General features: G+C 47.2%; 1 protein-coding gene across 14 annotated transcripts in view; it reads left to right on the top strand.

Moving 5' to 3' along the window:
* PRR5L (proline rich 5 like) overlaps window positions 1–23,733 on the top strand; it is a 142,092-nt gene that overhangs the window by 58,288 nt on the left and 60,071 nt on the right. For 3 of the 14 annotated variants that reach the window (XM_078058183.1, XM_078058186.1, XM_078058185.1), the window contains exon 1: window positions 12,587–12,895. The exons of 2 other annotated variants lie outside the window; for them this stretch is intronic. The gene's annotated coding sequence lies outside the window, so the exon portion shown is untranslated. Of the gene's footprint in view, window positions 1–12,581; window positions 12,923–13,735; window positions 13,874–20,684; window positions 21,129–23,733 lie in introns of those variants that run through there. 9 more of the 14 variants (XM_078058193.1, XM_078058194.1, XM_036112439.2 and 6 more) reach the window with 7 other exon arrangements.

The raw sequence follows: 23,733 nt of genomic DNA, 5'->3' as shown, positions 1-23,733 counted from the left end.
GGGCAGGTCAGGGGAATGATTGTTCAAGGTTACTCAGTTTGTTTCTGCAGTGGAAAGTGAAGCAGGGATATTTTTTTCCCTGTAAATTTAAGATACTATCAGTAGATTAGTCATCCAAGAAATTAAAAATCAGAAGGCAGAGTCTACTGAGTAGACTCAATTAAGATCCTGCCTTGATCTTATTTAATCCCGGGCCCTCTTCAAAGCAAATTTGACTGGCATTCAATTCTGCCTAGGACAGCATCTCCCCACTCACGTTCTGAGGAGCACCATACCCTCAAACTGTTGATAGTATTCCATGAAAAGCAATGAAATGATTGAGTTTCTTTCCTGCAGACCACCTCCAAATTCTTTTTTCTTTTTTTCACTTCTAAGTTCTTGATTGCATAACTTGTGAGTGGAGACAAGTGACCTATCACAGTGACACACGGAGGCGAGGCTCTAAGGGAGGGTGTGCTAAGTGCTAGGGCAGCCTGCCCGGGATGCAGGGGAAGGATACTGATGCGTTTGTATACTTATGCTATTGTATGTAGTACTTCCCAAAATTATTTAGCTAAGGAGCCTTTCTCCAGTAATAGTAGCTGTGTCTCGTGGTATCACCCTTCCTCAGAGAACAGTCTGAGACACCCATCCTCGAGATCTAAGCTAGACTTCGTTGATGGAAACCATGCCGAAACACCCAAACTCCAATAAATGAATATCGTACTTAGGAGGAGAAATAGAATAGACGGTGAGTAGTGGGCTGGTCTGTGTTCCTATCAGTCCAGAACTGCCCCACTTAATGCTAGAGAATGAACAGAGAGTTCTTTGTGAAGGGCGGCCATCCACTCGCTGGCTTGGCTCACCTTGACTGCAGGAGACATTCAAGCACCGCTGGGTACTGCGGTCCTAGGGGACAGGGCATCTTTCCTTCATTTGCTTTCTGCTACTGCAGAATTCTCCTTATTTCCCATGTCCAGCACAAAACTTCCCTGCAGTTGGTGGTTTGGATGAGAATATTTATCTTCCCCAAACAGCTATGCAACTTCCTCGCCCTCGTTTTGGAGGTCAAGTTGACTAAGGGGAGGGAAGCTCTTACAGTGGGAAATAAAACCTTGGGGTTATTTTTACTTCTGACAAGTGTGTGACCTTGAGAAAGGACTAAACCACCCACATGAGACTGGATTTCTTCATCTGTAAAATGGGAGTAATCATAGCACCCATGTCATAGTGTTGTCTGAGATGGGAGATACTGCGTTCAGCACACCTGGCACGGTGTCAGTACATCACACCTTTATGTCAGTTGTAATTGTTGTTATTATTGATTCCATATTTGTGTTTTCCTGTGTGTGTGTGAGAGAGAGATGGGGGGAAGAAGAAGAAGAAGGAGGAGAAGAAGAAGAAGAAGAAGGAGAAGAAGAAGGAGAAGGAGAAGGAGAAGAAGAAGAAGAAGAAGAAGAAGAAGGAGGAGGAGAAGGAGAAGGAGAAGGAGAAGGAGAGGAGAAGGAGAAGGAGAAGAAGAAGGAGAAGAAGAAGAAGAAGAGGGAGGGGGAAGAGGAGGAGGAGGAGAAGGGGAAGAGAAGGAGAAGAGAAGGAGGAGGAGGGTAAAGAGGAAGAGGTAGAAGGGAAGGAAGAGGAAAGAATGTGCAATGCTTTGGGTATAAAGGGGATTCCATCTTGCAAAGGAAGATTTATATTAAAATGGAAAATGAATAAATTTCCTACTAATGCTGACTCACCTGAAGAGATCATTTACCAATGTGATTCTAGGAAGAGTCCTAGAAACCAATATTACTGACTATAGATTAACTAGTATCTTAGTTTATACATTAGGCTCTGGAGAATCTAGTTAGTATGAGTCAATCCCAAAAAGCTTACTTTGCACAGGATGCACCTTGGGGGCATATCATGGTACCCAGGACACCATACTCATGAGTAGGATTGCGTGGGGGGTTCCAACTCTGAGGAACATGGCCTAGATTGTCCCAAGGAATTTTTCATCAGGCCTCTTGACCATAGCCTAGATGAACTATCCTGGCCAGGACGCTTTCCCTGTCTTTCTCTCCCTATCTCCTTCTTTCTCCCATTCCCGTCCACCCCCCCCACCCCCACTTCCCCTGCTGCTCTCACCTCCCCCTCAGACAGGAATGAATAAGCATAAACACATTCTTGCTTATTCCATTTGCCTCTGTACATATCCAACACAGACTGCGATCTTACATCATTATATTAATGTGATTATGCTCCTTATTTTTATTTTACCTGTTTTCGACGTGGGGAGGGTCTAAATGTCATGTTTTAAGATTGCCATTTTATTTCCATGTTCTTGGTTGAAGTCTCCCTTACATTCAACGGTATTTTTTAACACGACGGTATGTTTGTGTTGTGGTAATACAATAAATATTCCAGTATAAAGAAAGGCTAAAGGGGCACCTGGGTGGCTCAGTCGGTTAAGCGGCTGCCTTTGGCTCAGGTCATGATCCCAGGGTCCTGGGATCGAGCCCCACGTCGGGCTCCCTGCTCGGTGGAGAGTCTGCTTCTCCCTCTCCCTCTGCCTGCCTCTCTGCCTACTTGTGCTCTCTCTCTATCTCTCTGTCAAATAAATAAATAAAATATTAAAAAAAAAAAAAAAAAAAGAAAGGCTAAAACATATGTAAACCAAATTGGGAACTGAAGACAATCCTAGGCTTTATGATAAAGGAATTGGGATTATTTATCTAGAGAAACAAACATTAATGGACAAAAAACACACAATGTTTGAATGTGGTGCTTCATTACTTTTCTATCAGATCGTACAAGTGTGGCAAGCACTATATACATTTTTCACATAACTCTCATAAATCTCATTTAGACCTTATAAAATCCCTGAAAACCAACTTGTGTTTGCACCTGGGATTCCAATAGATTAAGGAACTGCTCCCAAAAGTACCAAAATGTAGGCTTCTTCCCCACAAAGAGACATTTCTTGACTGCAAGGTTTGGCTTATAGTAAGATGACTGTCTTGATCAAGACATGTGTGCAAAGGACAGCCTCACCCGCGCCCCGTATCCTGCACCCCACTATCTCAAATGAAAGGGCCGGGGCCTCTCAGGGAAACAAGGACAAGCTGGGTTTCAAGGGAGCTGGGGCCAGGAAGAGGATTCCCACCACCCCTCCCCATCTCCCTCTATCTGTGTGTGTCTCTGTGTGCATATGCTCACGCTGGTGCAACTCTTCTGTTGTGAGGTCCTCACGATCTGAGGACTCGTTCGTTCATTCCTTCAACAAGTATTTATTGAACTCCCATGTGACGTGGAGATCATGGACAACCTTGACAGTGGTTTCCTCAGAACGGAGAGGATGAAAGCCTGACAGGAGAGGGTCAAAGAAAGAAAAAGAGAAGGAATAGTAAGGACAATGAATATGGGAAACTCTTTCAAGGTGTTTTGCTCTACATAAACCAAGATGGTGGGAGTGGTGGAGGATCATCCCACATTCCCTCCGAAAAGATGAGGAGTGTGGGGGACGGGGTCTAGTTCACAACGGAGGTTGGCCTCAGATTCAGCACCAGCAGCTCGGTCTCCAGCAATAGGCGGGAGGCAGAGCACGGCAGCTGACTCTGACAGGCAGATGGGTGCGGCTGTGGCAACATAGGTATGTTCGTCAGCTCGGGCTGCTATAACGAATAGGCCGGGAACCTAAACAACAGACATCATTTTCTCACATGTATGGGGGCTGGGAGGTCCCAGATCAAGGTACTGGCAGATTTGGTTCTTGGTGAGGACCCTTTCCACGGCTTGCAGATGCCCACTCACATGACTTTTCCTTGGTTGAGAGAGACAGAGAGAGAGAGATTAACGATCTCGTGTCTCTTTCTCTTTTTGTAAGGGCACTAATGCCATCATGAGTGCCCTATCCTCATGACCTCATCTAACCCTAATCGCCTCGAAAAGGGCCCCCCTCCAAATACCATCGCACTGGGGACAAGGGGTTCAACATATGAATTTGGGGGGAGACAGACCTTCAGGCCATAGCATTATAGAAATTATGTTCCTATGTTCTTTTTTTTTTTTTTAAAGATTTTATTTATTTATTTGACAGAGAGACAGCGAGAGCAGGAACACAAGCGGGGGAGTGGGAGAGGGAGAAGCAGGCTTCCCACTGAGCAGGGAGCCCGATGCAGGGCTCGATCCCAGGACCCTGGGATCATGACCTGAGCCGAAGGCAGACGCTTAACGACTGAGCCACCCAGGCGCCCATGTTCCTATGTTCTTGATCAAAGAAGGAACAAAGGTTCTCAGATGAGAGTGAGGATGTGTGAGAAAATTTGGGAATGTTGGAGACAGCGGGACAGTGACTACACTAGAGACAACTGGTGTGGGTGCTGAGTGGCATTAGAACCCAGGAGGGTGGTGAGTGTGGATTTAAAGTGAAATCCGGCAGCGTGGTTGGGTGTGTTTCTCCAGGCACGCTTAAACTGATGCAGGCACCGAGGAGGAGGAGAATCAGACTGGACAACCTTGACCTAGCAAAGCAAACACAATGAAGTGAGAAATGGCAAGGGAGTGTAGGATGCATTCAAGGAAGTTAATATCATAATAAAATCTAATCTGGGTGAGGAGGGAAGTGAGGGATGATAGGCCTTTCAGGGAGTTGCAGAACTATGGGAGTCAGGGTACTGGAGGGGTGAACTGGAAAGTTAGTGGGAGAGGGTGGCAAGAGGAAATGACAAAGTCAAGGTTGACCATTAGAGTGAGTGACTGCAGTAGACTGGGGAAAAAGGTCACTAGAGCAGAGGTCAAGGAACCGAGCTGCCAGGACATTAGAAGGATTTTGTCTATGAATATTGAAATCATCAGGAATCACAACAGGAGCAGTAGCGATGGCAGTGACCATGAATGGGGACTTAAAGCTTCCAGGGAAGAGGGGAAAAACCTGGGAGCCTGCAATGACCATAACAAGGAAGGGAAGTGAGTAGACTCATCTGATAGTTTGATGGGGAGTTTTAAGAAGGGAATATGGTCTCGAAAGTGGCATAAGAAGCAAGGAAAGCAAGCACTCTCCTTCACAGTCCAGGGATAGAAGGATTGGTGGAGAGAACCCACCACCATTTGAGAGGATTTTGGGGGAGGGAAGGTCCTCAGGGGAGAACGAGGGCTCAGTTAGAACAGTGATTCTCAAAGTGTAGTTCAGGAACCTCAGGGAGTCTCTGAGATCCTGTCAGACATCCATAAATCAAAAACTATTTTCATAGCAAGACTATGATATTATTTGCCTTTTCACTCTCATTCTCTCACAAGTGCACAGTGGAATTTTCCAGAGGCCACGCATGTGATGTGTGATAACCCCACAGATTGAATGCAGAAGTGGATAGGAGAGTCCAGCTGTCTTCTATTAAGCCAGAAGTTAAAGAGCTTTGCAGAAATGTAGAACAACGCCATTCTTCCCTTGCCTTAAAAAAAGTGGTTTTCATAAAATATTTGGTTTTATCAGTTATTTTAAAGTTAATAAGTTAATTTCCCTGTTTAATTTCAAATCCAGTATGTATTGATGGATATGACCCACACAAACAAAAGTTCTTTGGGGTCCTCAATGATTTCTAAGAGTGTTGACTGCAGGTTCCAGAGCACACAACAGAAGGTTCTGGGGAACGGGGAAGGGCTGGGAGACAGGTCAGAAATGGGAATGGAAATGGCCATACGGTGATGACAGTCTGGAGGATTAAGGGTAACCTTGAGCCCTGGCTTCTTGCATTGATGGGCAGAGACAGGGATGAAGGCCCTAGGGAGGCCAGTCCTGAGTACTTGAAGGCAGAGGGTAGTGATGAATCTGAGTGCTGCCAGGAAGCCAGGAGCACACCGAGCCAGCTTCTGCTGGGGGAGACATGGTGCCAGGAGACTAGCCATTTTACATAGTATCTGAATCCTTAAAGGGTAGTCTGACTGGTGCTCCTCACCTGCTCTTCTGTCAGGTGCCCCCTCCCAAGACCAGTCACCTGTCACAAGTCATAGGATGATTCACTGCCCCATCCTGCAAAATCTGGGAGAGAGGGTATGTTCTTGGGGAAGAGGGTAAGGTGTGGGCAGGCATTCCCAAATGCCTGCTCCAATGACTAAGGAAATGAAAGAACTTTTTGGGGAACACCTTTGAGTATTTATTTGGAATGTTTCCCATTCAGTCTTGCCTGAAGGTGCAGAGCCGGATTGAGCATGTGCTGGTCTTACATTGTGACACAAAAAATTGGGGAACATGGTTTGCTATGAATGTCTTCCATTGCCTCTGGATGCAAAAGGCCTTCTTAGAGGTGGATCGGGCAATACAATGTCGGCATCTTTGGAGGTGGCAGTGGTGAGCGGGTTGACGTATACAGCCAGATTCCTACATCAGTGGAGAAAGTCTGGACCTGGATCTGCACCCGTGGCTGGTTGGCAGAGGAGCTAGCCCAAAGAATCTTTAACTCAAGCCTGCCATTTTGCCTGATTGCAGAAGACACCGTTCACACTGTAATTCTAGCGACTGATGTCCCTCACAGTGTGTGATGCAGAAGCCCTGAAACGAGAACTTTCCCTGTGCGTATCAAAATCTTACTTGGGCAGTGTTCACCCTAACATCTGATCATAGTCTCAACATGTGAATATATTATATTTTAAAATGTTTAACTCTTCCAACCAGATCAACACAATTCCATAATCGCAGAAAAGTAAAAGAGCTTTCAAATATAAACATTCAGTGAATAAAAAATAAAAAATGTAAAAGTGTGTTTAAAGGTGCCACATTTGGAGAATGCACTCAAAAGAGCATTTACTTCTCCTACCCCATCCCACCGAACTGTGAGTAGGGACATAAATCAATTTCCCTCTCCATTGGATAATTCCCATCAGCCTTCAAAACATGCCTTACTGGTTATCACCCATTTAAAAGTAATCAAACCATCAAATCAACAGACTTTCTCTTGACTTTGTACCCCCCTCCAGGTACAGCCCCATTTCTCTACTGCCCTTCATGGCAGAACTCTTTGAAAGAGTTTAGTATTCTCTGTCTCCTCTCCAACTCTTTCTCCCCTCAGCCCACTCTGATAGGATTTCCTCCCACACCACTCCACCGAAAGGACCCTTATCAAGGTCACCAATATGGCTTTGTCAAATAAAAGTTAATTCTCTGTTCTCATTTCACTTTTTGACAGCATTGGATATCCTTGACCGACTCTTCCTTCCCAGTACATCTTCTCTAGGGCTCTGTACCACACTCCCTTGGACTTCCCCATCTCATTAGCAACTCATTGTTTTTCATTCCTCCGCTGGTTGCTCTTCTTTTATTAGACTCCTCTATTCTTCCTGGCTTCTCCTCTCTGTCCATACTCACTCCCCAAAGCATCGCATACAGTCTTTTGGTTTTCAATACCATTTATATACACTGAGAGGTCTCAAATTTATCCCTCAAATTTATCCATCCCTCACCACCATCTCATATATTCAAATGTCTATTGGACATCTCTGTCTGGCTCTCACCCAGGCTTTTCAAACTCTACCGAGCTACCACAGAACTATGGATTCTCCTTCTGACTGCACTCTCCATTCTGTCTTTCCCATCTCAGTGAATGGCACCACTATCCACCCTGTTGCTCAAACAAAAAACCGAAGCCTCACCCATGATGCCTATCCTTCCTCATGCGGCCAATCCGTCAGAAAGTTCCATCATCTCCAAGTCCATGTTTGACAAATATAATTGCTTCACACTGAATCCAAACATCGTCATCTCTTCTTGGTCTACTGAGGCCACCTCCTCAAAAGGGCTGCCCTCCCTCTTGCCTTTCTTCTAGTTCATCTGCCACCCATCAGCCAGATCATGTTACTTCTTCTCTAAACCCCTCTGATGACATCCCACTGTAGCCAAACTCTCACCCTGACTTATCAGGTCCTATGGGATCTGACCCCGATCTATTTCGTAGTCCTCCTCTTGTTCCCCTTTCCTCCTGGTTTCTATGCTTCCACCATAATGGATTTCTTCTCATCCCTGTCACTTGCCAAGCTTCTTCCTGATTCAAGGTCTCTGTACTGGCCATGTCTTCTGTTTGGAACATCCCTCTGTTGCTATGGATTCTTTTTTTCATCATTTAAATCACAGGGCCAAAGCTACCCTGGCTGAGAGGCCATCCCTGATGACCCTGGATAAAGCACTTCTCTTCCCTGTGGTCACTCCAGCACTCCTTAGCCTCCTCACAGCAAAGGCCAGTCCTTGATATTATCTCCTTTGTGTGTTCATTTGTATGTTTATTGTTTGTTTGCTGCCCCTCGATGGTAGAGACTTTGTCTTATTCACTGGAAACCCCAGTAGTTGGTACTACTAGGTGACCAGTCAGTATCTGGCAACTAACTGACTGACTTGGAATTGTGGGAAGGAATAGTTGAAATCTGGATTACCCGGGGAAAAATTCGGGTAGGATTATTAAATTCTTTTTACTTTTAAGATGTGCTCATTCAAGTCATTCTCAAATACAATCTCAAAATAATTGCCAGCCCCTTTCGAGTAGAGGCCAGATACTTCCCCATACCAAAAGTCAAAGAGACCAACAACCAACATCCCAGAAACACTCCATTTTTCCCAAGGAAAGGATGACAACTCTTTGTTTGTTATCATCCAAAATTCTTCAAAGAACAAACTTCAGGTTCCTCAGTTTGTGCGCTGTGGAAGTTAAAAAGAGGACAGGAGGGCAGGCTTTTTTTTCAACTGTGCATGAAGTCTTCCTGCTGTACCAGAGGTCACTGATTTCACATCCTGGTGTTAGATCAGATGCTGAGCTTATTTCTCAAATGGTCATGTTTTTATGGATGGTGCAGAGCTGTGGACGTATTCTGAGTGCTTACGCAAGTTCTGTATCTAGATTGGCATTTATCATGAGTAACTATATTAACTTATTTTAGGACTGGAGCTCTGAGAACCTGAAACACTGTATGTTCTAAAGCTGCCCGCGCCTGGGGGACCTGCCTGTGCTCCTCACAAACTCTGTGTAAAGGATCTTGGATTTTCAGGACATCCAGTTTTCGATCTGCAAAAAGGAGAAAACGTATGAAAGAATATGATGCTTTTCTTCATTGGAATGCCTTTAAGACATTGTATGAGACATTGGAGTATTATGGAAGGAGGTCCAAACTTGAATGCCCAAGGTTAGCCCATATTTATTTTACACCTATTGCATACTACAGATCCTTGAGGCATTCAATACTATGATTTTGGAAATTCAAGTGATTTTAATTATCATTCATAGACAGACACACTTAATCCTACCAAGAGGGAGTATTGTGTAGTACAAAGAGGGCTGAATTGGTATCAGGAATCCCTGCATTATCCTTTTTTTTTACCTTGTGTATAACTTTGGACAAGTCACCTCGCCCTTTCTGAACTTGGTCTGGCTAGGCTCTGGGGGACAGAAATGAGTAATGAAGATGGGGTGGGCAGGCATTGTTATGGGAACAAAGGAAAAGGAGAACAATATACCTCTAGAAGAACAGAAACTGGAGGGTGGTTTTGATCCCAAGGCAGCCCCAAGGAGCGCCTCTGCTTCTCCCTGTCTTTATGCCCACTTGCCTCCATATCTATTCCAGAGTTTCCTTTATTTCAGTAGTGTGCACGTCATGCCTTGTCAAGCAAGGTTTTGTTAAAAGGAAAGGTTCTCTTGTTGGGGACAAAAATGATCTGAACCCATGCCATTCTCTTGCATTATGTCTGCTTCTCAAAGCTCTGGCCCCTCCTAACAGCATCCCATCTCTAGCTGTACCAGGGATGGCAGGGAAGTGGATGAAGCAGGTTGGGGTCAAGAAGTGGTTGAGACTGCGGCAATCTGAATCTTGCCTGCCCTGTCTAGAGGGAGATGGGCTCTAACACTAGCTCATTGTGGCTGTGCGAGCTCGCAGCATGAACAGCGCCAGGCCTTTCAGATTTGTCAAGGCAAGGTGAAAATCCACAATTTTGCATGAAGTGTTCTGATTCTTACATATTGGCAAGTAATTTAAAAAATGTTGACACCGTGGGGTTAAGAAAATATGCTACCTGTAATCTACATCTAGCTGGTCCACAGAGGATGCAGCTTCTAGAATCGAGAGTTTAGATAAAGTCATGACCTCTCAGCTTTTGTTCTGGATACTAGCTGTGTGTGTGTGTGTGTGTGCTCACACGTGTGCACCTGTGTGTGTTGCATTCCTGAAATGGAATCTGATCGGCCCAGTGTACCCTTTCTGGTCACAGAGGTTTGTTACAGAGTTTGGCTGCATTTGGGTTAGGTACCTGCCCTTGATCTTAAAGGGGATGCCTAAGGCCGGCCTTTTCAGCAGGGACCTTGGTTCAGCCACCTTCCATTCCAGAGGCTGTGACCATGGCAAGCTGCATACCTGATACATCTAACAAAGACCTACAGTTTTCATCTCCATAAATCAATGTGTAAATAGAATGATCTGTATTGGTTTCTCCTAGCAAAATTCTGTTTCTTAAGAAACGGCAATGTTCCATTGGCATTTAGATAGAATTTTGGTAAAAACGTGGGTGGTGACAAGTAGAAGATACTGGTAGTAATAGTTATTAGAGAGAAGATCTAATTTGATTTACACCAAATGTTGGCTACTTCTCATTTTAAGAAAACTCAGGTTACAAAATTTGCAACTCTTAGGTTTAGAGGAGACTTTAACCTCTTTAAACCTCCCTTCCGGTCCTTGAATACTCTTTTATGGCTTCCCCACCAAGGTAGCATCGCCTACATCTCGGGTACTTCTCTTTACTAGGGAGCACACTTCTTCCAGAGGGAGCCTCTTTTATCCTTGAATAGGCCTAGTGATTAAGTTTTTTTTTTCTTATTGAGTAGTGCCCAACCCATCTTACCAGCATGGTATCAATTTGCTGAATGAATCCATTCATGGATTTTTCCATTCGTGGATATTTACTCGGTGCATACTACGTGCGAGGCACTGTTCTAGGATCTTGAACCGTATCAGTGAACAGAACAAATCCATGTTCCTGTAGAGCTGATGTTCTGGCCTGGAAGTAGGAGGTGGTGGGAGAGAGATACATTTTCTAAAAAAAAATAAATTCTGTAATACCTTACAAGGTGATAGATGCAATGGACAAAAGGAAAAATAGAAATAGAATAGGGTGGGCCTCCCTGAGCAAAGACTTGAAGGAGATGAGGGAGTTAGAATGTAGAATGAGTTTGCCCAACCAGGGCTTCCTGCAACCCTGTAGAAATAGCTCCTTTTTCACTTTCCTGACCTGTGAGATAATAATAGTAATAATGATGGCTTAATTTCTGTTGAAATGGGCAGAGACTCTAAGCGCTTTCTCCTTATGAATTCATTACATCCTCATAGCAACCCTGAGATCACTACTACTTTGATCCCCATTTTCATAGGAGGAAATTGAGGTGTAGCACAGCTAAGTAACTTGGCTAATACCCTGCAGCTAGTAACAGGAGGAGGTGGGATACAAGCTTTGACCTTCGGGGTCTAGGCTTTGGCTCTTCAGACCTCAGCACAGCTGCCTTGAGGACATCCCTCAAGTCCCTGCCCCTCATGCTTTCCTTTCCCAGGCCCGTGCCCAGAGCCTGGAGCTTCTCCATGTGTGTGATTCCTGGGATGAGATTTAAGGTCTCTTCACCCCCCTGGGGTTTGTATTGACAATCCTTTACTATCATTGGACAAGTGGGGCTGGGGAAGCTTCATCAAACCCCCTCAAGCCCCCTCCCTTGGGCAAACCCTGACCAGCAACCCTCGCTTACACAGGTCTTGTAAGGGTACAGTGATCAAAATAAACACTTATTTTTTCCTCAGTTTTGACATAAACAGGCACATCTTTTCTTCAGCAAATGTCAACTGTGGTTTCAAAGCCTAAGTGTGATGTTTGAGCAGGCAGCATTTTAAAAGTATTTCCTGCTCAGCCATAGGGTGAAATTATACAAGCCAGTCCCTCCTGAAGACAACGGCCTCAAATTCTTACCACCTGCAAAAAGAAAAAAAAAGAAAGAAAGAAAAAGAAAATAATTTTACACTGTTTTTAATTTTGAGATGGGCTGGTTTTCTGTTGTTTCAAACTCTGAGGGTCCCTCCAATTCACTAAACCTTCAGCTGGAAAGAGAATTTGGGAGCTTTAAAAGGGTTTTGCAAATCTAAGGGAGAGACTTCACTGGAATTATATTTTCATTAATGCACTTAAAACAACTGTTCCTGGAATCGGCCTGGGGACTGTTCCTTGAAACAACAGCGAAAGTCCCAGGCTCTCGGGGACTGTACTGAGCCTTAGAAACAATCCCATGGCTTCTTGGTAGAGTTTCCCTTGGTAGGGGGTTGCGGCGGAGATCCCACGGTGGAGGTTTGCGGGGGATCTCCTCTTGTGTGAGCTCTCTCGACCTGTTGCATCCTCCCAGGCTTTTCAAGTTAAGAGTTGGATTTCCTGAAATTGTTGATCTGGATGAAAGTGCAGGCGCCTCCTCCCCCTCGCCCCTCCCCAGCCGGGTGAGAATCGCTGCAGGGGAGGAGGAGTAGGAGGGGTTGAAGTGGGGTGGGGTGGGGTGGGGGCGCAGGAGAGAAACTAAAGCGATGAGCACAGGACAGGAAAAGTGGGAGGAGGAGGAGGAGGAGGAGGAGGAGAAGAAGGAGGGGGAGGAGGCGGCCTTGAGAGGAGAGAGGAGGGAAACGTGTCACCCGCCGGGCTCGGGGAGCTCCGCGGCCGCGGCGTTCGTGGACCCGCGCTGGCGGACGGGAGGCTGGACGCGACCCCGCAGAGGCCAGCGCTGCGCCGGGAGGGAGGAGGGAGAGCTGGGCAGAGCGCGGCGGCAGAGCTCTCCAGGTCCCTCGTCGCTCTCCGGTGAGAAAACTTTCTCGGGAAGACCGGAAACTTTGTCCTGGGCGCGCAGAGTCTCGGGCGGAGGCGAGCTGCGGGTGTGCGCAACTCGAGGTGACTCAGCCCCGGGACCCCAAGGGGGTGAGTGGGGAAGTCCCGGGGAGGGGCTGGAGTTGTCCGCTCAGCGACCGCACAGGATTGAGCACGAAATCGCCGTGCACTCTGGGCATAGACTGGCGGGGCACGGGCCGGGGGGGGGGGGGCGCGGCTTAGGGAAAAAGTCACATTTGGGGGCAACCGGATGGGGACCCCAGCACGGTGCAGGATCTTCAGATCCCACGCAGTAGGAGGACGGAGGGGGCCGGACTGGCGACACCCCGGTTGGGGCGGGGGGGGGGGGAAGCCGTGCGGCTTAGCGTGGGATGGGGGGATGCCGCCGACCGCGGGACCCAGGCTGTGCCAGGAGATCGAAAAAGAAAGTTTGCTTGTTTGCCTCTCTCGTTCTCCCTCGGCCTGAGGCGGCAAATCTAAAGAGCTGCCCCGGCTGGGGCGCGGGCGATCGGGCGCCCCGAGACAGCCCATCTTTTCCTGCCGGCCCCCTTTTGCAGAGGCAGGCGTGGGAGGGAGGGCAGGGAGGCCAGCCGCTTTGTCCCGCGCTCCGCTGGGCTCCGCCGACTGGGGCGGGCCGGGGCGCAGCCCGCGAAGACACCCGGCTGGGGCGGGCGGCTGTAGGCGCCGGCGGCACCCCCGTTCCGCGCCGGCTTTCCCGCCCGCCCTCCATTTGGCGAGGCTGTCCTCTGCACGCCTACTGTGCTCACGCTGGGGGCCCCCTGCGCGCTGGGGGCGCTCCGGAGCCCCGGGCCCCCCCGCGGCCGAGACCCTCCCTTCCCGGCCCTCGGCCTCTGTTCCCGAGGGCGGGCGCCCCGGGTCACATCAGGCTGTGTGCTTGCAAACTGTGCTTCAGGAATCGGCGCTGGGGTGCGTCCCTGGTAGGCAACAGGGTTTTTTCCCTGCCCCTGCCCTCGGTCACATGCCGCCGCCTCTTCCTCCGCGGTGCCTGGAGCCCGCGTTTTGTTTGTCAGCAGTAAGGCGGTGAGTATTTATAGACGCCGCTGCAGTCCTGCGGTGGGTAAGGTTTCAATTAGTGCGATGCGCCCCACAAGACGGAAGGGTCCCGCGCGGCCGCTCAGACGCACGTTTGCTCCCGAGACCCGCATGTTAAAAGCTCTGGGCCGGTCTCCCGGCATCCCTGCTGGGGCGGAGTTCTGGAACCTGTTGTCCACGGGATCCGTGCAAATTCAAATGGCCCACGCGAAAGATCAAATTGCTCAAGGGCGCTAACGGTCCACTGTGCCCCTCCAAAGGGTGCTCGTTGATCAAGCCACGAATACAGTCCTTTTTTGACCTCTCTTTGGTGAGCCTGACCACCGTTGTGTTGCTGTCCTGACATTTCATTGGCCTACACGCTGCAAAATGTCCCGGTGCTGAGCTCTGGTAAATTGCTCTCTGGTGGAAGGCGCTGTTCTTGACACCACGAAGCAGCAAGTGGGTCGGGGGGGGGGGCGGGGCGGGGAATGGAGCTTGCAGAGGCTAATTTAGCCACAATTTAAATGTAAGCCCTTGCTGAGGTTCCCTGTATGATCAAGAAAGATGCGGTGGTGGAACCTGGCTGCAATGTTGAGCTGTTCTTTTTTTTTTTTTTTGTAAGATTTTATTTGATAGAACACAAGCAGGGGGAGTGGGAGAGGGAGAAGCAGGCTCTCCACTGAGCAAGGAGCCCGATGAGGGGCTCGATATCGGGACCCTGAGATCATGACCCAAGCCGAAAGCAGCCGCTTAACCAACTGAGCCACGCAGGCTCCCCTGCAGTATTGAGCTGTTCTAACGCATGTAAGGGTGCCGCCGTTGAGAGCCTATTCTGTAGGCAACCAGCAGATAAAGGAAACCATGCTTGATCAGTCCACAAAATTGTTTTGTTTTTCCAAACCCAACCATTGTCCTTTTGGTATCTTATTGATGCTTCTAACAGCCAGAACCATGAATAGGGTAAAAAAGAAAGACGTTAGAAATGAGCTAGTAGTCCAGCTGGCTTATTTCTCCAGGGCTTGGTTTAGACTCCCTTGTTTCTAAATGAGGAGACCTCATTTCTTTCAGATCCGGAGGCTCGTGGATATTTATTTCAGGGGGTGAGATTTCAATAATGATTGTTACTTGAACATTATAAAAATGTTCCCTTTATTTAGAAAAGGAGGAAGGGGGGCAAACAGTTCTTGAGTTTTTATTATGTCTTAAACTTTGCCCTAAGAGACATTGATAATATTATATAATCTGCACCAAAACAGTGATGAGGTAGGTACTGTTACATCCCCATCACAGTAATGATGAGCCCACTGAGGCTTTGGACAAACTATTTAAGTGGTTTGTCCCAAGTCACACACACAGGGGTAGAGCCGAGGATGGGGTCTGGGTCTGTTACTCCAGGCCTCTAGTGGGAGCCGGTACTGGGGATCTTTCCCTTCAGTTTGGTGTTCCTCAGTTGATGACTAGATCGGCTTATAGTTGAGTAACTTGGTGGCTTCTTCTTTCTTATTTTTTCTCTATGTCACATAGTACCACAGAATGGCTCAATTATTGAAGGAAAAAAATCCTAATCTTGTATTTAGAAAACTGTTACTCTGGTACCTGAAAATTTCATGCTGGTAGTCCAGACCTAAATGTCATCATCTTCAGTTTGCTCACTGACTGTGTATGTGCAAGATTTAAGCCATTTATCTGTAGAAAATGGAATTATTAGGACTTTGTGGATTTCTTAATTATTTTTCTACCCTCATTACTTCCTGTGGTCATTCCTTTTGTAGAGCCCTTGTACCAGGTCAAGTGTACTGAAATCTTTCTTGAATTGCAGCCTTTTTCCTTCTCATGGTGTTTGCAGAGCTAGGCCAATACAGAATTGATTTGAGAAGTAGGGTGTGAGCCCCTCTGAGAGATCCCTACTCTGTTTAATGTTCCTCATTAGAAGTTCGTTCCCTAGAGCTGCCTCTCTGTATGCAAATGTTAAAAGTAATGCTTACAGACCGTATCATTTGTTAACAAGTCAGTGTGAATATCTCAATTGCTGAAGGTTGAGAATACAATATTTTGGGGATTTTGTGCTGGGTTAGGAATTTGGGAACAGAGAGAGTGATATCCTGATAAGCAGAAGGCAAGGGAAGATTCCACTTTGGAGCCAGGAAGGAGGTTGGGAGTGTAAATGATGCAAAGCGATGATGAGACATCAGAGGTGAACTTGAGTTAATGAACAGTTTTCTCAGCAACTGGGGATCCAAGGTTTACTTTGAAACTTGTACAGTTAAAACAAACAAGCCAACGTATTTCTTGGGCAGCTCTTATGAGCCAGGTGCAGCCATGGTGATGTCATTTGAGCCTCTCACCACCTGAGCAGGTGAATATTCTTTTCCTTATTTTAAGATGTAAAAACAGAAGCTCAGAGAGGTTAATTCCTTTCCTGACGGAACAGCCATTAACTTAAGCGCCTTGTGCTTTCCAGTATGTTTTGATATCTACCCTTGAAGGCCTTCGGTGAAGAATCCAGGGTGCCAAGTACTCAACAAAGTCCTGGTGGTTCACATGGAAGTTTCTGGATCAGAAGTGGGTACCCGAGCAGTGTGGGAGCTCTAAAAATGAGGGGATAGGAGGTAGCTGAGCAGTGGATGAGCTGAAGGGACCGTCTGGATAATTCTGATAATTCATGGAAGAGGGAGAGAGGCCCTGCAGATACTTTGAGTATAGAGAATTACCAGCCTTGGTCTGGCAGGGGATGGCTGTCATACTGTAAAGCAAGACCTCGCAATTGGGAGGCCACACGAGGTGCCTAGAGGGGGCCAGCGGGGAAGGAAGGACCCCCACCGTCCTCAGCATACCTTCTGTTGTGATGATGCCTGGTTAGAATCCCCAGTTTATAGGCAATATAAATTAGGGAGCTCGTGAGAACTGTTTCCATTTTAATTGGACTTGGCCTTTAGTGGTAATAGTCACCCAATCTCTGTCTTTAAAATATTCTTTTTTTATGCTTTGCCAGTTTATGGCCTTTGTAGATCAATCCTTGGATTTCATTTAGAGGAGAGAGAGGGAGGGGAAAAAAAAAACAGCAAAGGTTAGTGATTACCTAAATTGGATTAAGTTCTGTCTAGCAGCGTTTAAAGAAATGTTGCTTGCTCTCTAATTACCATCAACCAGGAATTTAAACGGTCTATTAAATTTAAGCTGACTTTTTTTTTTTTAATCCACGATAGTTCTAGTTCTAACATATTCTGGGATTTGGGAGGCTTTTTTATATTCTTTAAATGTGTAGAGGGTGTTCTCCTCCTCCCCACCTTTTTAAAAATACTACATTTCTCTAGCAGGATAATAAATGATGTTATTATATACCGGCTTCTTTGCGAAGCAGAAGCTCCCAGCCAGGGACATCCGGCTCAGTCAGCCTCCTGAAGAAGGCAAGCCGGTGAACGGAGTTCTTTGTCGGAAATTTAGGGACACCTACGTGAAGCTTTCTGGATGGAGTATGATGTGGTCCTTTACCTCTGTAGTAAAAGGATAGGCCTGTAATGAAAATCAGCCATCTTTACTCTGTGCTTCAGAGGCACGGAGGGTGTAACCACGGAGGGCGTGACCCTGAGAGACGGTGCCTCACTTGCCCGGTCCTCTTCGGGGCCCTGGTGTGCTGACGGATGACCTGTGCCCAGAGAGTTTCAGAGAGTGGTAGAACTCACCAAAAGTTCTCTCCTTTTTTTTTTTTTTTTTAAGATTTTTATTTATTTATTTGACAGAGAGAGACACAGCGAGAGAGGGAACACAAGCAGGGGGAGTGGGAGAGGGAGAAGCAGGCTTCCTGCGGAGCAGGGAGCCCAATGCGGGGCTCGATCCCAGGACCCTGGGATCATGACCTGAGCCGAAGGCAGACGCTTAACGACTGAGCCACCCAGGTGCCCCTCTCCTTCTTTTGACCGTGGCCCATGGGAAAATATGGTCGGCATTTACCCCTGCCACTGCCCAAAGAACCCATCATGCGTGTTTGTACAATTTATTTTGCATATAATGATATGCTACCTAAAAGCACGTATTTACCTCTCTGGGCTTTCATTCTCTTTCCTTCTCCTCAATTTTGGGGTACAAATATATGAGTTTTCTAATGCATTCATCAGCGTCCTGGTTTCGCCTTAGCTGGTTGCCGCATGCCAACAGCACCCCCACTTTTTCCCTCCTCCTTCCCTGTTACAGGACTTTCTCTGGCTTGGCTGGTTCTTTCTGACCCGGGCTGAGTTCTGTGTTTTGTTGAAGGCATCTGTGACAACAGTTAGGTTTTTAGGTTTTTAGCAAATACTTGGATTGAGGGACCACTTTGGGCTCCCTCGTTCAGGAACTAGAGTATATGTCAGCTTGAGCTGAGCCTGGGAGAATACCTGAAAGGAGCGTTTGTTTTTGTCTTCCTCCCAAGGACTGGGGGCAGGAATCCAGCCCGGGTTGTGATGTGTGTGTGTGTGTGTGTGTGTGTGTGTGTGTGTGTGTGTGTATTATTCTGAACTGAGCTGCCTCAGACCCTGTTCCAACCTGCTCGTGACCTCAGCTGCATAAATCCTCAGTGGAAACCCATTAATGCTTGCTGTCTCATTCCACATACTCCTTTGGAACTAGTTCACTGTCGTTCTCCAGATGTCTTTGGGGGACACCACGTCAACTGGCGCCGTCATTTCGGGGAATTCTGCTGCAGTGTGCCAGCTGCCGGGTCCCCCACTGTGGAGCTGTGTGACCCCTTTCACTGTAAAGTATCTGGAGGCAAAATTGGGGGGCAAACAAAGTAATCCTTTGCAGTGTTCTGAGAAAAGTTTTAAAAAATTCTTGACCAACAGGACAATTGATTACTTTCAAGACACCCCGAAAGGTGTCGGTATCAACTTTGCAGAGAGGGGAGCTGTTGAAAGAGTCCCTGCGTTGGTCCTAACGGGCATCTTGGAGACAACACGGGTCAAGGAATTGAGATCTGGAATCTGATCTCAACTCTGCCGCGGGCGAGCTGTATGACCGTAGGCAAGTTGCTCCCTTGCTCTGGGCCTCAGTTTTCCTAACTACAAAATAATGGGATTGGTCCACCGCTGTTTAAAATATAAAAATTAGGAGATTTGATATCTAAACTTCAGGTTCCCAGCTTTAAAAAAAAAAAAAAAAAAACAATAACAAAAAGACTGGATTCTCTAACACCGTGGTGTTCCCTGCCTCGGCCCTGATGAGAATCGAGTTTGCCATCCTGGCTTCAGGCCTTCTTGTCTTTGTCTTTAATCATGATCAAATTCTTCTCTCTCTCTTCTTGTTTCTTTGCTACTGGTAGGACTACATTTGGCTCATCTTTGTGTTCAGGTTAGTAGGTGCTCCCAAAATATTTGTTGAAATGTGATTTTTTCATCCTTTCCTTGTCCATCACAAATGAAAAAAGGATACTCAAGCTTCTGAAAGGCTTACCTATGAAAGCTTGTTTCCTTCCCCGCATTTCCTTTCTAGGCTCCAGCGTCCATGTTCTTTAGAGTAACTGGCAAGAAAATGGAGAACCTGTATTTTTCACTTGGTCTCTTAATAGCTTTGCCTTTTTTTTTTTTAAGATTTTTAATTTATTTGTCAGAGAGAAAGAGCACAAGCAGGGAGAGCAGCAGAAGCAGAGGGAGAAGCAGGCTCCCCGCTGAGCAAGGAGCCCGATGTGGGACTCGATCCCAGGGTCCTGGGATCATGATCTGAGCTTAACTGACTGAGCCACCCAGGTGTTCCTTAATAGCTTTGCGTTATAACTAGAGAAGGTGATTTACCCTTCCGCCTCAATCTTGTCTCCACTGCGCGTCTTCAATTATAGTTGTCAACGTGCATTTATAACATGACTTCTGAATGTTTCTGGCAAGACCCTGAGCCCCATGGAAGCAGGGAGTTTATTCTTCCTTACCCTCTATGCTTCCTCTTCTCAGATCCTGGCACACGCTGGACCTCTTAACGTTTGGTTGTTGAATGAACTTGAAGTAACCCCATGACCTCTGTGAAGTGATGAGATCCCAGGAGCCTCTTTAGTTTTCTGAGTCTTTATTCAGTGCTCCCTATACTTGGCTACAGTAGGATACGGAGAAGTTTCCTTTCCCTTGATTCCATTTTCTCATGAAAAAGCATGTCACCCTGTTCTTGCAGTGGGAGGGTGAAGCTCATTTTTAACAAATAGCACAAGTTAATCTGGAGCACATTTCCCCACCCTGAAAATTCTTATTGTCTGCCAGACAGTAGCTTTGGACCGCTGTGTCACCCACCAGGGTTTTAGATGGTACATGTCAGAAGTGTAATTGCTCACGTAATGGTCAGCCTCAGCGACCGCTTCTGTCTAGACGTTCCGGTTGATCATCTGGTAGGCCCCTCAGAATCACTCTGGATGGCATTTATGGGCCACACCTTCACAATTTGCACTGCAAGCAACTTGATCCTTCAAGTGGGGCTCACAGATGAGTAAATAAGATGTGTGGTTATTCCCCACAGTTTTGCTTGACTTGTACCAAAGGAGGGGATTTTTTCTGGTGATTACACAGTAGTTGGCAGGCCAGGGTGAGGGCGATAGTCTGATGAAATAATTACTGCTAGCTGGATCCGAATCGTCAGTGCTTTGAGTCCTCTGGGCATTGAGAAAGCCTGGCTAAGCAGAGATAAGCACTTGAGCTTGCATCCTGTTTGCGCTAATATTTACTGTTGCCTAAATTCACATTCTCGAGACTCTTCTGTCTGCATCGGTTTCCAGTGGAGCGCTGAGAAAGTTCTCTCATTCTTCCCGTGGAGCCTTTTCCATAGTCCGAACTTGACCCTTCACATTTTCTTGTTTGTGCAGTGTCTATCCCTCGGCTGGCTTTTGTCTCCTAAGAGTTGCGAAGTTTGGTCCTTAATCAGAACAAAGGCGTGGCTCTGCAGCAGGCTTCTCTCCTGGGCCCCATCTGTAGGCTCCACACACCCGCACACAGACCCAGTGTTCCCAGTCCACACGGCCACGGTCCACGTTTCCGTGGACAGTCATACTTAGGCGGACGGATCCCAGTTCAGTCATCCGGGGAGAACTTTTCTGGTCCCTCAATAACGGGAAGGTTGCTCTGCCGGCGGCCTGGAAGTCCACGCGTCATTCCATCATTCAGAGATGTTTACCTCGTACGTGCCCCGCGCCGTGCTCACAGCAGGACACGGCGGGGGACGAGACAGGTCAGGTCTCAGACTTTGAGGAACTTAACATGCCATCGGGGCTCGTCAGTGAACAAGTAAACAAACGCAATGACCTCACAAGCTGGTAAGGGCCCTGAGAAAACAAAGCCTCCTTCCTGTGAGAGACAGAGTGCGCTTGCTGCCCAGGCCAGGCAAGAAGCTGTCGATGGTGTGCGTGAAGGGGAGCCATGGGTGGTGGTCACCTCTCACCTCTGCGTGTGGCAGACACGAGTGTTGCTTAAACCACAGCGGTTAGGAGCTCAGGCCCTGGAATCAGGTGGGATCTGTTGCTCAGGTCCCTCTTAACTAATCTTCTGACTTTGGATAAATTAATCCCTGTCAGTCAGTTTCTTCATCGGCAACACGGGAAGATTAAACCTGCCTTGTTAGTTTCGAGTGGAGATGACCTGAGACGCTAGATGCATACAGAGGTGTGGCACCATCCTGATTATCTTGGCCGGCCCCTGATGAAAGCTAGTATATTCTTTTCAGTGATAAATAGAGTAAAATAGTCATGGTAGGGGATTTGCAGAATGGTCTCGGCACTCTTGAATACCCACTTCTGGCTTGGTTTCCATCTAGTGGGCTGGGGTGGGGTGTGTGGGGGTCAGATCTAGTTTCCTGGGTCGGTTTGGTGTGTCCTGTTTGCTGTGGGTTTCTTTTCGAGATCCCCCACATGCTGCTGGCTTGTCCCATTGGAAGAGTGTGTGTGCGTGGCTCTGTAATATGAAGGCGAGCTCGCGGTTCCAGTGCAGAGTCAGTGATGGGGTAGGACTGAGATAAGACAGCTGATAGTTAAGAGGCTGGTCAGCTAGATGATGTGGTAGGTGGCGGCTAGTTCTGGGTTTGTGCCATGTTGGGGGTCATCTGCTGCCTCCTCTCTCAGAGGTGCTCAGGTCTGTAGGGCAGTCAGGGTAGGGGCTGAACGGAGAGCTGGCGATGCTGAGGGGCTCATGGCCACCAGCTAGGCCGGACTCTTCATCAACTGATAAGCCAACAGACCTCAGGAAGGGAAGTGACTTGCTCAAGCCCACGGTGGCTGGTTTGTGGGGGCTTACGTCACACCTGATGGAGGCCCCAGGGAAGGGTGAGAGAAGGCTGGTGATCCTAGCTGTGATGGGATAAAAGAAAGGTCCCAAACCTCTAGTTGGGCCCCTAAAGTGCGAGTCAGCTTGGTGAATTCGTGGCCAACATTTATAAATCACATAATTTCACGTTTGAAAAAACCTGGATTTTTGGCATCTCTTGGAAAATTCGGATCTGGCAAAACTGAGCTTGTGTCCTGAGGTGGCAAAAACCAGATGGGATTAAGGAGTGACTGCCTCCTATAGCCCAGGCAGGTCCTGCCCACTCTTTGTGAGGTTCCACAAAGTGTGGCAAGTATGCGACGTGTGGTGCAAAAAGGGAAAGAAATCGGTCTTCCTTTCGTTTTCTTTTTTTTTCCCCAGGGCTTGTTTTTCTGACCTGTGTGTCCTGTACAAGGCAGCTCCTCTTGTAGAATAAGTGCTGAAGAAATAAATTTGTGTCGAATGAATGAATGAATGAACTATAATTGATCACTTGTTTGGGATCAGAAGCCAAGTTCAAAACCTCACTTCTTCCAAGCAGCTGAGTGACTTTGAATGAATCAATAACCTTTATGTTTTTGCCTTTTCTTTTGTGGGGGTGAGAGAGGTGTTGTTTTTACTTATTTATTTGAATATGTTGTACATTTTCATGTTTCAAAATTCAAAGGTGCAAAAAAGTTTGCAGAGAAAAGTCTTCCTTACCGTGTCCCTGTCACTCAGCCCTTTTCTTTGGGGGAAACAGGTGTTCTCAATTTCTGGTTTGTCCTTCCAGAGGTACTTTATGCAGTGCAATGGAATATGTACATGCTCTTTTCATCTTCTTTTACTTAGATGGTAGCATAATACACACACGATTCCATGTTTAGCACACTTTCATTCGGATGGGAGGGCACACCAGTCAGTACTTAAGAGTTTTCCCGTTCATTCTTGGAGCTGCATAGGATTCTAGCATGTGGGACCCCCAAGTTTCCATAGCCAGTCCTCTGTTGCTGGGCATCTAGGTTATTTCCAATCAGCTGCTGTCGTAAAGAAGGTGGTGGTAAAAACCCTGGTTATGTAAGTCCCTTGACATGCCTAGAGTAAAATTTCTGGAAGTAGAATTGCTAGGTCAGAGAGCACAGCCCTTGTCAAATTTCCGTTCCTAGCAGCTGCCCCACCTGCTCTCCTTCCAGCGAGGTGTGCGAGTACCTGCCGCCCCAAACCCTGGTCATAGGTCATCTCTTGGAACCTGCGACGGTTTTGTGAAGAACACAGAGTTATGAAAATATTAACATGAGCTTTAATTTGGGGGGGGCCCCTTGGATGGGCCAAAGCTAAGATCTCAGTTATCTCATGGAGATGCATATGCCACTCTTTTGAAGCTGAGGAAGCTTTGTTGTTGTTTTTTTTTTTAAGATTTTATTCATTTATTTGAGAGAGAGAGAGCACACAAGCTGGGGGGAGGGGCAGGGGGAGAGGGAGAAGCAGGCTTCCCGAGCTGCAGGGAGCCTGATGTGGGGCTCAATCCCAGGACCCTGGGATCATGACCTGAGCCGAAGGCAGATGCTTAACCGATTGAGCCACCCAGGTGCCCCTGAAGATGAGGAAACTGAGTCATCAACTCAGGTCACCCAGCTAATCAAT

The sequence above is a fragment of the Halichoerus grypus genome, chromosome 11 (assembly GCF_964656455.1).
Source record: "Halichoerus grypus chromosome 11, mHalGry1.hap1.1, whole genome shotgun sequence".
NCBI lineage: Eukaryota > Metazoa > Chordata > Mammalia > Carnivora > Phocidae > Halichoerus > Halichoerus grypus.
This window is presented reverse-complemented; position numbering and strand designations above follow the sequence as displayed.